Source organism: Globicephala melas, chromosome 14, assembly GCF_963455315.2.
Source record: "Globicephala melas chromosome 14, mGloMel1.2, whole genome shotgun sequence".
Lineage (NCBI taxonomy): Eukaryota > Metazoa > Chordata > Mammalia > Artiodactyla > Delphinidae > Globicephala > Globicephala melas.
Window position 1 is genome coordinate 88,180,719 of NC_083327.1, and position 14,981 is coordinate 88,195,699.

The 14,981-nt window shown below is 60.4% G+C and overlaps 1 non-coding gene across 1 annotated transcript; it reads left to right on the forward strand.

The window, feature by feature from the left end:
• Positions 1-4,979: 4,979 nt before the first annotated feature.
• LOC115851566 (U6 spliceosomal RNA) lies at positions 4,980-5,085 on the forward strand. The gene has a single exon (XR_004038844.2). It is a non-coding gene; the product is annotated as a U6 spliceosomal RNA (small nuclear RNA).
• Positions 5,086-14,981: the final 9,896 nt, after the last annotated feature.

Genomic DNA, 14,981 nt, shown 5'->3' on the forward strand with positions numbered 1-14,981 from the left:
TTCGGCGGAGGTGCCACATGGGGATGCCACGCCATCCCCATCCAGCAGAGAGGACCCACGCGTCATCGGGTTGGCCAGTGCCAACTGTGGACCAACCTCCCTGCTCCTGAGGGCGTTCAAGACCCCAGGCTGCCGGAGTCACGGTCCACAGGGAGAAGCTCTGTCTCAGATGCTGGGAGGACCATGGACAAAGCGGGGGAGCCGGACTCTGAAACGGAGACCCGGAGCAGAAGCCCCCGCTCACGTCCGCCCCCGCGAGCTGGCTGCCAACCCCGGGACTTCCAGGGGCCTCTGAGGACATCTGCTGAATGGAGGGTGGTTCAGAGTTTAAGTGGACACGTCTTGAGTATGTCCTGAACCGCTGTTAATGGAGTTCACTTGAAGGGAATTCAATTTAAGTCAAGTTGGCAAAGATTTACTGAGTCCCCACTCCAAATAGGGTTCTGAAAAGGCCGGGACAAACAGCTCTTAGAGAAACGTGTGTGCTCGTGGACTTCAAAAGGCTGGTTTGGTGTTAGGAGTAATGGAAAACTTGTTCTCACTTGTCCAAATAATCAGAATTAATTTAAGATTCGATGGCAAACTGAGTAAACTGGTAAGCAGGAAACATGGAGAAATAACTAACCATAACAAGACATGCAGTTACATTTAACTCATGCTAAGTTAAGAAAGAAAGGGCTTCATCTAGGAAACTAAGTAATTCCACAATGTTGGTTAAAAGTGCTGCTTTCGTGCGGCTCTGAAGAGCCTTCCCGTCACTCCCCAACTCACCCCTCACCAGGTCTGCTGCCTGGGGCTCTGACGTCCCGAGGGAGGGGAACAGAGGGCTGTCGGTACCACTGACCACAGAGGGAGGGACGCAGGGGCCCGGACCCCTGTCCGGAGGCAGGATGACCTCATCACTCATCTTCTGAAATTCATTTGGAAAAATAATCTTGAATAAAAACCGTCTCACTGTCCAGTTTAGTTCTTAGATACGAGGCATCTTTCGTCCCACAGATGGTTAAAGCAGAGACCGCTCGAGGCAAGTCTGCTCTGACGGGTGAAGGGCAGGGCCCGGGAGCGCGTGCACGCATGCGTCCCAGCCTCCATCCCCACCCCCTGGCGGCACCCACACTCCACTGGAGGGTTGCCTCCCCCACTGTGAACGGTCCCCCAGGAGCCCGGCCTCACCCCCGCCAAGGGTCAACGGGCCAGTCCTTCAGGATTTGCTCTCCTGGGACCTGGCAGCACTGCGAAGGGCTTCCAGCCTGGCTTCCTGGCAAGACCACCAAAGGCCCTGCTCCGGGCAACACCCTGGGACGTGGGGTTTCTGTCCTCCCGAGTCCATCCTTCCGTCCGCTCCAAGACACTGGGGCCCGTGGGCAGCCGTGCGAGTGAGCCTGGAAGCAGGTTTTTCACCCCATAGAGCTTGAGGGGCAGGAAGAGACGCCAGGGGCGATGGGAAAGCTTGTTGTTTTGATTATGGTGATGGGTTCATGGGTGTTTGTGCACATCAAGCTGGTCAAACCCCACACTTAGCTATTATACTTCTTTTACTCCCTGGTGACACTGTGAAGGCTGGGGCAGTGGGATGAGAAGGGAGGAGAGGCCGGCTCCGCAGATGGGAGACTCATGTCTCTGTCTGGGGTTCACGGGCATCATTCAGGTAGAGAAGCTGGCATCTGAGCGGCTCTTCTTTCTGTCCACATCGGGATTGGCAACGGGATTGCAGACTCTGCTTGTAGCATCAGCCCAAGCGCAGAGGCAACCACTCAAAAGCAGAGCAATTTCGGGGACTGGAATGTTTTGCCTTTTGGAGGATAGAAAGGGGCTGGAGACCCAGCTCGAACACGTAGGCAGCCGGCGGGGAGAAGAGGAGGTGGGCTGAGCAGGGAGGTGCAGACAGAGAGCTTTCGGGTCCCTGAGCTCGTGGACAGGAAGCGGGGTCCCAGCAACAGTGACACAAAGATGGGAGTGGTCCCCGAGAGGCCACTGACAGGGCCCACACCTGCTCGTCTGTGCTTAGCGGGGGTCTCGGGGGTGGGGGGAGGCCGACAGAGGTGGGGTGCAGTCGGTGCCGATGTCATCCCCGCCCGCCCGCTGAATGGGGCCGGGGCACGAGCGTCAGCGTCAGCAGCCCTCTGCTCACGCACCGGCTGGGCTGAGCCGCCAGCGCCTAGAGACACACGGTGCGGCCTTATTGATCCCTTCTTTACCTGCTCTGTGTTGGACGTATTTACACCCCCAGCTGATTTCTGCCCTTCTTGGGACCCCAAATCATCCCCAAGAGCCCAGGTCTGGGAGGCGGAAGTTGCACTGAAGCATGTGGGAGCCTGGCGACGGTGGGCAGTCCCGCCCGCCTTGGAATCTCTTCTGTGAAATGTGGCATTTACCTATAATTTATGCCCAGTTGAAGGTGGGAACCTAAATATGAAAGACATAGAGCAGTATCCCAGCTCCCAGGAAACATCTAAGATCACCCACTCTTCACTTAAAAAAAGTTTGGTCACAATGAGAAGCCCTTTCAAACACGCTGGCGTCTAAAAGCGCCTGAGAATCTCACAGATCTTCCCTGCTACCCGGCATGAGTTAAGAACAGCAGCCTGGGGACTGCTGCAGGGAAGCTCCGCGGACGAGCAGCCTGGACCCCAGCCGCCCAGCACAGGCCGTGCAGCCTCGGGCTGGCCTCTCCTCTCAGGGTGAAGGGGCTTCTCCTTGAAGGAACGGGAGCCCCACCGGCATCAAACGAGGCCGTGTGCACAGTCGCGGGACAGGCGCCTGCGCAGGAAACGTGGCCTCTTTCTCTGAGCCCTGCCCGCCGTTCCTCCTAAAACATCCCCAGTGACATTTTTCTGGTGAAGCGATAAGCAGTGATGACTATTTTTAATTTAAAAGAACTTCTCAGACGATAGTGTGGAAGCCATTAAATTCACTACTTACGGCCACTGCTGATTTCACTGATAAGTTTGTGTAAAGATGGAGGAACAGAAAACTGTCTCCAGCACACGGTGACAATCCCCATGAGGACAGACGTGTGGGCCGGCGTCCGCCGGGTGCAGGGCCGGGTCTCACGGCTGGTCCCCCGAGTGTGCGAGGCCCGTGGCAGGTCCCCGAGCGTCTCGGAAAGCGGGAGGCTCTGTGACCCCCTTCACGTCTGGTGGGGGCAGAGTCAAGAACGGCTGTGTCTCTTCTAAACTCCTACAAGTTCTCCCCAAACCAAAATACCGACAGTGGGTCCTGGGGGGAAAGGAGAGGTCATGGTTCATTTTGCACAGACGCACAGACGCACACACATTTTCACCTTCCAAATTCTCTGAGAAAAGTGTACATCACCCTCACGGTCATCCAGCCAGAGGAAGGAAAGAGGATTCCAACTCTGTCAACAGTCAGTGGCACAGACACGCAGCTACGTCTGCGTACACGCATGTGAGAGCATGTGCCCGTGAGTGGAAGCAGGTAGCTGGGAAGCGCGGCCCGTTCTCAGGGCTCGGCGTGTTATCGCCCTTCCGTGACGCGCACTCCTCGTCCAAGCCCACCGTCGCCCCTGAGGCAGATGCGCCCCGGCGGGGGCGGGCCGTGGGCGCCCGGCTGCGGCCTGGGGAGCTGAGGCGGGCTTCGGAGGACAGAGTCGGGTTGTGCCCGTCTCTCTCGGCTGGACCTGGCACCACGATGGGCACTTACAAACGGGAGCGGGTGAAGGCGACCGTCCGTGAGGGGGCACAGCCGGGCGACTTCTTCCACCTCGTGAAGTTCTGATGAATAACACGCCCTCTGTTTCCTGGAGAACAGAGGCCCCTTGGAGAGCTGGCCGCAGGAAACGGCCTCCGCTCTGCTGGGTGGATCTGACCCAGGTCCCAGCTCACGGCTGGCGGTCGTGTCGTGTCGTCTGTAATCCTGCGGGTCTCCACGTGGAGGGTGTCACACGGGGCCGTCATGCAAGACTATTTCTGCCTAGCGCTCCTCCCCATCGGGGTCAGCGGCAGCTCTGTACCCGAGTCCTGTTGGGCGGTCTTCCCCCCTTGGTCTCTCCGTCAGGCCCACCCGCCCCAAGTTTAGCCCGTCCCCAACCTGTCAGTGTTACTTCCAAAAGGCCCCGAGAAGCCTCCCCTTCTCTCTCTGCAGCCTCCACCCTGATTCCTGCAGCTTTGACCTCCCCCAGACCATCCTTAAGGAGCTCCCGCTTCCTGTCTCCCCTTCTGTGACCCACGACGTGCACGTGCAACCACAGTCTGTTTCCTAAAAGTTACGCAGGCATGGCCATCTGCCTTCTGTGTGGCCCTTTGTACTTAGAACAAAGTCCAGATCCCAGTGGCCATGCAGGCCTGGCCCGCCAACATCTCCAGGCTGGCCAGGTGTCCGCGTCCCACCTTGCTCTCTGTGTCTCTCCAGCACACCTGCTTCTCTCCACCCTGGTGGGCCCTCTCGTTCCTGAGGGGCCAGTAAACGTCAGTTCCGTGGAGGGCCCTCGACCTCACGCAGGCCCCGGTATGAAGCCTGTACTGTTAGCCACACTGTCACAAATGTGTTTGCTTTATTTGCCTAACGTCTACCTCTCCCGTTGGACCAGCAGCTGCACGGGCAGCCAAGGTCTGAGCTGTCCCCACTGTGAACCCCGTACCCTTCCCAGCACTTGTGCTTGGTGAGGGGTGAGCGGTGACGGGTGACGGGGCTGCAGCATGGTGGACCCAGAGCTGACTGTGGGCGGGACGCTTCCCTGGCAGAAGCTCAAGATAGAGCTCAATTCCGTAAGGATGAGAAGAACCGACCGACCCTCTCCAAGGGTGCACATCATATTATGCAAAGTCTTGAACCAAACAACAAGGCACTGTGGTTATGACAGCAGCACTTGGGTGCACTGCTCAGGACTTGGGTGTATCGTCTCAGCTAATTTCCAAAGGACCCTGTGAGGCCAGTGTGACATAAGGCTCACAGTGAGGAGAAACTCATAGGTGGGTATCACTGACTGACAATCACAGATGCCTGAAGAATTTCCGAAGGCGCTCGCTTCGACAGCACATAGGCTAACGTTGGAACGATACAGAGAAGATTAGCAAGGTCCCTCGGCAAGAGTGACAGCAAATTCGTGAAGTGTTCCATACGGTGAGTCCCCTACATACGAACCTTCAAGTTGCGAACATTCCAAGACGGGAACGTGCGTTTGCACGTCCAATCACGTAAGTTAGTTCACGAGTCTGGAGTACGTTGTCACGTGCGTGTATCCTCTACAACCGGTTGTGCTCTTGTGTACTTCACTGTACAGTACTGTATAGAGTACCGTAGCACAGTACCTTTATTTCCAGCCCAGGATGTCCGGAAGCAAGTGTAAAAGCAGTGGTGATGTAGCTGTACTGCTGAGAAGCGCCAGGGATTGGAGGCCCAGAGAAAGGACGAAGGGAGACACGAGGAAGAAGAAGTAACTGCAGAACTGAAGAGAGTCACGACGCAGGAAACGGCAGGGGACTTTCTTTAGTTGAGGAGGCGCTGTTAGCTTTCGAGGCACAGGACCCGAACCTACAACAGTGCACAAAGTTTGCAGCAGCCGTTCAGAATGCAATCCAGTGCTACCGTGTCATCTGTGACGAGAAAAAAAGAGCTACTACCCAGACATCACTCGATCGTCTTTTCAAGAGGGTGGATAGAACTGAATCCAGCAAGGAACCAGAGCCTGTGCCGTCAGCGTCAGGTGTGAAGGAAATGACAGCTCGCCCTCCGTCTCCTGTTGCTGACGACCCTTCAGCTCTACCGTCTCCCACCTCCCCTCCCTCCTCCAGTCAGTAACTCTTCCTGCCTGTGCCCTCGATGCCAGCCCCTGGATGCCAGCTGTGTACTGCACTGCTGTACTTTTCAAGGGACTGCACTGTAAGATTAAAAGTGTTCTCTTTATTTTTTGTGTTTGTTTTTTATGTATTATTTGTGTGAAAAGTACTATAAACCTATTACGGTACAGCACTGTATAGCCGACGGTGTTAGCTGGGTACCTAGGCTAACTTTGTTGGGCTTATGAACGTGCTCTCTGAATGAAACATTTTTATGTAGGGGACTTACTGTTATTTAAAAAAGAACTTCTGAAGGGAACTGATGAGGTGCCCCCCCCTCAGCCCGAGGCCGTGTTACTGTGTGTTCCATGCATCGTCCTTTTGTCCGGGGCACTTGAACTTGAGTAACGATAAATTAAATAAATCTTAAGAGATAAATTTGATAGCTTTGTACATATAAATAGATCTGCTTTTCTCCAAAGCAGGTTGACTGTTTCCTGGGTGTCAAGGCAGAAAGACAGGCACAGCAGGACCAGCCCCCAGAAAACTCGCATCCACCAGGGGGTGAGCATGTGAATAAAGGATTAAAACACAGCGGGGGACACCCAGGAAGGGCCAGCCAGGGCTCAGAAGTGGGCAGAGGAGGGCAATGGACATTAAAATTCAGCCAGTCTTCCGCTATCCTTTCTTCTCTACAGCGTCCACTGTTTCCTTGGGGGTGATGTACCCTCTCGCTGGGTGAGTCTTAGAGGAACAGTGGATCTGGGTGCCTGCCCTCCCCCCAGAAGCCTCAGCGCCAACTCCTTCTGGAGCGCAACCCTGCCCCTCGAAGGGTCAGTATTGGACCGTGTCAGCCATGCCCAGGGCCGTCGTCCCCCTGCCTCTGGGTCAAGGCCACCGTCCAGTCTGCTCTCACCACAAGACGGCCCAGCTCTCCGGGGCTCGGGCCCACCTCCTCCCAGCTTCCTGTCCATCCTGTGACTGCGAGTGTCCCACCAACAAATTCCTTTTCACTTTGGTGTCTAAGTCGTCTCCGTTTCGTGCAACTAAACCGTCTAATTATTAAGGGGGCTGAGATGCGAGGAGGATCTGGGGAGGCCCGCGCTGGAGCAGGGCTGTGCGGCGAGGGCACGGGGAAGGTCTGTGGAGGAGCCGGAGGAGGGGCGGGACGCGCCACGGGAGCCGGGGGTGCGGGGGCACGGGGGCGCGGGGACACGGGGGCGCAGGGGCGCTCCGGGGTTGGCCTGTTTTCCGTGGACGGCGGGAGGGAGGGGCCGCGCTGGGCTCCTTTCAGCTCAGTGTCGGTGCTTCTCCCCCGGCCACCTCCCAACAGCGGCTCTAATCCTTTGTGCACTTTTTCCAGCCTGCAGGAGATTCTCTCCATAAACCCCATTTCCCTGCCAACAGTCATGACAAACGGTAGCCAGCCTTGCTCCCAAGAAATGACGGCTGTGGGGGCTCCCTGGCCGGCTGCACATGGAGCTGGCAGGGCCTTGTGCGGCCCCCGCAGGGCTGTTGCCTGTGCGCAGCCCGCCTTTCCTGTCGGCCCCTCAGCCGCCCCCTCAGCTTCTGGGCTCCCTCCCACTCCCCACAGCACCCCGTCCCTGCTGAGCATCTGGAAGGCAGGTGTGTGGACAGGCCTGCACCTGCGATGAGGGGACTGCACAGGCGCGAGGGCCACGGAAAACGGAGGCCGACCCTCTGCAAGGACCTTAAGGTACCGCCCCGTCTGAGGGGTCTGCGGTGGGCGCAGGGCTCCTTCCTCACCGCCCCGTCTGAGGGGTCTGCGGTGGACGCCGGGAGCTGGAGGGCTGGGCGAGGGGACCACTGTCTCCAGGGAAGCAGGTTAGTGGAGCTGGTGGGTTTATGTGCTGTTTCCGCGGCGGCCCACAGGCTCCCTCAGGGGCCACCGCGGTTCTCGAGCATCTGGGCCCAGCCCGGCGTATATGAGGCCCAGACCCTGGGCCGGGGCTCCTGGAGGGGCGGGTGGTTAATTATGTGCTGCTGGGGGGCGGGGTCTGCCCAAGGCCCCGACCCTGCCCCTGGGCTGCAGCTGCTTGTTTTCAGCGTTTCTCTCAGGCTGAACGCGAACAGCTCGTCTGCACACCAAGGCAGACCTGCCGTGTGACGGGCTGAGGGCCTCACGTCGGGCCGGGCAGCTCGCTCCCCAGGCCTCGGAGGGTGCTGGCTGCCGGGTGGGGGTGGCGCCCAGGCCCCGAGCGCGCCCGCCTGGAGGCCCTGTGCTTCCCGCTCCTTCACCGGCAGAGCCGCGGCGGCCTCAGGCCCTCAGACCCCGCGACAGCCTCCTGCTTGTGGGGCCTCTTGCGCTCGCTTTGCTCTGTGGCTTGTGACGCGTGTGCCTGGCGGCGATTCTGCGAACAAGCCCTGGGAGCTCGGAGAGTTCGTCTCGGAACCGCCTTCTCCCTGGCGCCCGCAGCACCTGCCCCCGAGTGCGGTCACCTCTGGAGTGAAGGCGCCTCGGCCCCCCCAGCACGGGCCCTCTTCTGGGGGCGAGGAGTCTCTCCCTCTCTGATGGACTTTGTCTCCAGCAGCTGCCCCGGGCCTGGATCCCAGCGCTGCCCCGAGCTGTTCCCGGAGGCTCAGAGGGACTCCTGTGACCCTGCGTCTGGGGCTCCCACCACCTCCCCTGGGCCAGGAGGCTCGTGAGTGGCCCCGGCGTGATGCCCCCCCCCCGCACCCCGCAGAGGGTCAGGGTGCCTGCTGTGCTGCTCTGATGAGGCCTAGGGACCTCATCCAGGCCACCCCGGTTGGTGAGTCCTCAGCGACTCCTCCCTCCCTCCCCCCTCCCCACCCAGTGTCTGGCTTCGGGCTTCATTCAGAGCAGCCATTCTCCTCGGCCGTCGGGCTGGGCCGGTTCCGGGCTCCGGGGAGAAGGGCCCCTCTCGTGGGGGACGCCCCGAGCCCCAAGAATGGAGGAAGCAGGGCCGCAGGGACAGGGGAAGCTCATCCTCAAGGGCACGGCCTGATTTTTACCTGACCTGGGGGTGACAGCACGTCGAGACACACAGGACAGGCACATGCGACACCAGCACAAGGACTGAAAAGCGGGCCCCAGGAGACTGCAGGGTGGGACCTCCTTCTGCAAAGTCTGAGGCCAAGCAGAATAGGTGGCGATGGCTGGGGCTTGTGTGTGTGTGAGGAGACCGCGGGTGGGAGCCAGCAGGGGCTCAGGCGGACACCCCTCACTGGCCACGAGGGACCCTGGACTCTGCCGGCAGGCACACAGGTGGCCTTTGTGTCACTGACACAAACGTGCAGTAAGAGTCAGGGGGAAAAGGCCACCGGGAAGGGCCAGTGACCCCAAGCTCCTGCCTGTGCTTCTCATCCCAGGGAGAACTCTTTACTCCCAGGAACAAGTTTGGGATTTATCCCCAGGTAGGGTGGCCACTGGCCAGGAAGCTGGTGGGAGGTTGCAGCTGGGTCCCCAAAAGCACCGCTGTGTTAGCTCCCGGCCCAGCGGCACGTGGAGGCTGCAGGGAGTGTGTGGACGCTGGGGGGCCTGGGAGCGTCCAAGCTGCTGGCCTGTGAAGGCTGGCAGCAACCAAGCCCCACACGGAGCCCCAGATGCTGTAGCAGATGCCAAGTCACAGCCCGAGGCCGTCCTCAAGCCTGAGCCTGGGTGGTCAGCGCATTCCCGGGTGGGCTGGAGCACGTGTCCAGGGCAGAGTGAGAGGAGCCCTGCGTCTGCAGAGCCGAGGTGGAGTGGGCTGTGCCTGGGCTGGGCCTGGGATCCCCCACGCAGTGTCCCAGCCCCACTGGGGCCATGAACTCAGGGCCTGAGGCGCCCGAGCACCGACGTGTGCGGTGGGGCCTTTCCGAGAGGCAGGGCCCTGGGGAGGCGACGGGGCACGGGGTGGGGGGCAGGGGACGGAAACCACTAATTCCAGAGCAAGCCCGGTGTGAGCACACTTCCCAGAGTCGTGTTTATTCTCCGGGAGTGAAGGCCTTGGGCTCGGGGCTCGGGAGCCCTCAGACGTGGCCCCCGGCTGGGCTGCCCCAGGGGACAGGTGGCAGGCGGCCACGCTCATCCTGCGCGCACACCGCCGCTCCTCAGGGGAGGGGCAGAAATGCGGGCAGCGTCTCAGACCCTCTGCCGGGTCTGCTGCTTGCCCCGGTCCTCCCGGAGGGCGTCCTCCCCCGCTGTTGCCAGCCGGTCATCCCTTGGGCCCGGGGCGGGGGGCATGGAGCCACTATCCTGTGTCCCCCTTCACCCAGCTGCCCCCAGGCTGTTGGGCCTGGCCACTTTGCAGGTCTGCAAGGTGGGCTGGCCGTGGCCCTGCTCTCGCCTCCCCGGGCCCCCAGCTCCTGGCCTCTCCTTGGCTGTCCTGTCTCCATCCAGACAGGAAGCCTTGGGTTTGTGGCAGCTCAGCCTCCGTCTTTATGGACAGCGCACCCGTGTCCCTGCATTTGCAGCCACGGATCCGGGTCCTGGATGGGCAGGCAGCCAGTGAGCTGACCCTGCAACCTCTATTCTGATTCTCTGCGTCTTCCTGTTTGTTTTTGGTGAATGAATGGAATCTCAGATGATTCTCTTTTTTCCAGCACGCAGACGTGGTGCACACCGGGCGCGTCTCTCTGCTGCAGTGTCGGATCCACGCCGCTGGTGACGGTCACGGGAGCCCTGAGCCCGCTCCATGGCCTGTGCCTGCTGTGAGCCCATCCCTCCTCCCGGCCCGCGACCTTCCTATCCAGGCAGCAGATGCGCTCGGCCTCGCAGGCTGCCCAGCTCTGCCGTCCTTGAAGCAGCCACAGAGGGGCCACGCAGGTGCAGGACTGAAGCTTTGCCAACAACACTTCATTAGTAAAACACGCGGTTGGCTGGTGCCGGTGTGTCCACACCCGCATGGTGGTGGGCATCCAGCTGTGACGCTGAGGCTGGGTCTCTGACCGCAGGCCCAGCTCCCTCTGGGGGCTCACAGAGCTGAGCGGGCGTCCACGTCTTGTTTTCAATTCGTGCCATTTGTGGTCCTATGGGTGGCCCGTGGCCTGTGAGGTCGGGACTCTGTCTCAGCCGTCCCAGCGAGTTCCCAGCCAGGTCTCAGGCAGGGAGCGCCTGTAGTTTATTTCTCATGCCTGACAGGTGGGACCAAAGCTGGCCCAGGAGACTTTCTTCCTACAGATCCAGGACATAGTCTCTGCTCCCAGCACATCACAGGCACTTAAAAAATACAGGTTTATGGGCTTCCCTGGTGGCTCAGTGGTTGAGAGTCCGCCTGCCGATGCAGGGGACACGGGTTCGTGCCCCGGTCCGGGAAGATCCCACATGCCGCGGAGCGGCTGGGCCCGTGAGCCATGGCCGCTGAGCCTGCGCATCTGGAGCCTGTGCTCCGCAACGGGAGAGGCCACAACAGTGAGAGGCCCACGTACCGCAAAAAAAAAAAAAAAAAAAAAAAATACAGGTTTAATTAATGAAAAGGGTGTTAGCTAAATAGAGCTGTCTAATTCCACAGCCTATATTTTTTCCTGGAAATTGTTGCCCTAGGCGGGCCTGGAGGTGGCAGCCCTCCCCTTACTGAGGGTCTGGGACCCTCCACTGAGTCACGGCACCTGGACCCACGGGAGGAGACTGGGACGCCCATGTCTTTGACTCTCGGTAGCACATTTTGAAACACCAGCTGCGCAGTAACAGCTCCCGCTGGGTAGGTGACCTCTCGCTGCTGAACTGCTGGGGGCGCCCGGCAGCCGCTCCTTCCTGCGAGGACCGAGCCGCAGGGACGGGGCCTCCTTCAGGACGTGCGTCCGGCTCACGCGGCCTCTTGTTCTCGCCCGTTCTCCTTCCTGAAGCTGTCGTCTTCCTGACGAACAAAGGAAAGAGAAGTAACTCAGCGAGGCCGAGCACAGCACAGGGACTAACTCAGATCTCACAGGATGACTCACCGCCACGCCTCCCCGGGGACCCTGCGGCCTTGGCCGTCCTTGTCCCTGCCCACTGACCGCCACCTACTCTCGAGAAGCCGGCGAGGAGCCAGCCCCTGAGCGGCAGTGTCTGGGGCGGGAGCAGCCATAAGTGACCGTCCTGTGGACGAGAACTCAGAGCCCAGTGAAGCCCAGACGCTGGGCCGAGTCAGCTGGGTGGGCATCAATCAGGTGGTCCAGGGAGGGCTCCAATCCCTCCCGCTGGCCTCAGTGCTGGCTTCCGTGCCGAAAAGAGCGTCCTCAGTCCTTCGATCTGGGGGTGATCGGCTGTTCCACCGGACACGAATGTCCTTCTGCTCTATTTGCCTTTGAAGAGGTCATTGCTTTAACTAGTTTAACTTTTCATCATCTGACGTGAGGAGGATGTAGTAACTGCATAGCGATGGCCAGACAATGGATAAGACAGTAAGTTAATCATGAACGTAACACAGCGTCTGCTAAACACCCGCCGTTGGGCTGGGGGTTTGTGCATCTCATCCAGCCCGAGAGCAGCCCTGGAGGAGGGAACCCCTTTGGCTCACTGACGGCTAAGTCAGTAGGGCTTCCTCAGTGCACAGAGAGCCCCGGGGGCCCTGCCCGCAGGTGTGCCTCCCAGGGGCCCCGCCTGCAGGCACTGGGTGTTCTCCCGTCTGTCATCGTCCCTGCATGGGCCGTGACCACGGGAGTGGCGTCCATCAGCACAGACGCGCCTCTCACCCCCTGCTCACGGCCCTTGTGCGCAGCAAGGTCTGGGGTGACTGCACTTTGGCACACAAGCACCCAGGCCAAGCACGGGGGCTGGGGTCCTGTCCAGGCAGGCAGTGATGCTGAGATGCCTCGGGCAGCGCTGCGCCCGCACTGCGCCAGCTCTCCCAGCCCCGCTCCCGGAGCCTGCGGCCCTGAGCGGGAGGCTCTGGCCGTCCTCCTCACTGTCCTGTCACATAACTTGCTTTATGTTGAAGACAGGGCGGGATCGAGTGTGCCCCAGTCCAGCCTGCAGGAGGTCAGCCAGCTGCCCAGCATGGAGACCACCAGGAGGGCTGTCCCCCACCTGCATCTATGTTCTATGTCTTCAAAGAAAAGGATATTTTAAGAAGAAAAAGAGATGAATCTGGGTGTCTTTGCCTTGTGGAAAGAAATAGTTTTGTTTTTTCTGTACGTGGGCCTCTCACTGTTGTGGCCTCTCCCGTTGCAGAGCACAGGCTCTGGATGCGCAGGCCCAGCGGCCATGGCTCACGGGCCCAGCCGCTCCACGGTACGCGGGATGCTCCCGGACCGGGGCACGACCTGTGTCCCCTACCTGGGCAGGCGGACTCCCAACCACTGCGCCACCAGGGAAGCCCAGCTGTTTTTAATTTTGACACAATAATAAGAGAATAGACTTTGGGGGAGAAATAGACATGAAACCTTCATGCTTCCTGAGGATGAGTAAGGATTTGGTAACTCCTCGAGGTGGACGGCAAGGAAGCTCCTCTGGATCTGGTCCTGGGGCTAGGAGACCCAGAGGGTGCAGACGGGGCTGCCTCGGGCTTTTCAGGCCAGCTCTCGGGTGGACAGGCCGGCCTCTAACTCCTCCGCTGGCAGGACCTGGGGGGTCTGAGGGCAAACTGTGCAGGGGGGGCGGGTGCTCGTCCTCGAAGTCAGAGGGAGCCCAGGAAGCAGGCGGCCAGACAGGGACAGGAGGCCAGGAAGGACCCCAGCCCCGTTGTCCCCTAAACAAGTGTGACTTAGGATCGTGAGCTCAAGTCTGGGCCCAGGCAGCCAGCAGAACCCAGCGTCCACGCCCACCCAGGGACCCCAGTCACCTCTGGCCACGAGCACACAAGTCCACCCCTAGGGTCCCCTGACTGCTCCTCCAGCAAACAGCCCCCACAGAGCTTCTGCGGGAGACCGGTAGGTCGGCTCCAGGGAGACTGTGTAGATGGAGTGTGTCCTGCGTGGCTGTGTAGACGGGGCGTGTCCTGCGTGGCTGTGTAGACGGGGCGTGTCCTGCGTGGCTGTGTAGACGGGGCGGGTCCTGCGTGGCTGTGTAGACGGGGCGGGTCCTGCGTGGCTGTGTAGACGGGGCGGGTCCTGCGTGGCTGTGTAGACGGGGCGGGTCCTGCGTGGCTGTGTATTGTCTGTGTGACGGGTGGTTGTGCTGCGAATTTACGGCGTTCTTCGTGCTTTTCCCAGCAGACGCTCAGTCCTTCTCTAGGACGAGTGACCCGACCCCAGGGTGTATTTGGAGCAGAGGATGGGAGTATTTGGCACCTGGAGACGCAGCAGTTTGAGGGAGGTGTGTGAATGCCGGTCTGCACACCTGAATGCTGTGGGTCCTCCAGGCTGTGTCTGTGGCGCTCATGTTCTCACACAGATGCTGGTCCCTGGCGATGCTGAAACGCTCAGCTGGTACTTGTTCGCCTCAGTGCTTCGCGTCCTGGATGTGCCGGCACTTTTCCTCCTGAGGAGCAGGGGCAATAGGGTCTCCTCGGGGCCAGGAGGATGGAGACGTGCAGACTTGCTGCTTTCCTCTGATGGGATGAGGTTGGGAACACGGCCCACGGACCCTGGATTTATACCTGTGCACACGCACGTGCACATGTGCACAGAGGAGGGGCCTGGGAACGTGTCCACATACACATGCACACACACACACTGGGTGGCAGTGAACCCCAGCTTCCAACTAGGACGTTTGAGCCCCTTCCTGGCAGGTACCCTGTCTGGGTGGCTGGTCCCCACGCCCTGCAGGGTGAAGGCAGCCCCTTTCTTAGGATGTCGGGGCCTCTCTGTGGACCTGGGCCACGGGCACCATCTGTCCCGTACTGGCCTGGATGTGTGGTGAGTAATTCTAAGCTGCAAGAGAACGGTTGGGCTGCACCAGGGAAGCCAAGGCCCCTCCCCTGAGAGGTCAGAAGGGGCCCTGTGGGCCTCCTCAAGTGGAACAGCACCTCAACACGGGCCTGGGCTGGACGCCGGGGAAACCCCGGCCCACGGGCTCCTGCATCCACGCTGCTGCTCCATTTCCCCACCGGTGAGCACAGGTCTGCCTGGCTGGGGGACGGCGGCTTCTGATGGAGGCCCCGGGGGTGGCAAACGGCCTCCTGGCCTCCCGCCAGGCACCTCGGTGCCCAGAGCCTGGCCAGGCCACGCGTGGGCCCTGCATGGGTGGAAACGCTCCTCGGCCAGAGGCGTGGCCTCTTGCTCCCCTGTTCGGGGTGCCGGCAGGGACCCCGAGCTCCACAGATGCTGCCTGAGGCCAGGAGGGGATGCTGACCCCGAGCTCCAGTGCACACACCTCCTGCCTGAGGCCGAGGCAGCCCCACTCTCCGCCCTCTGCACCTCAAG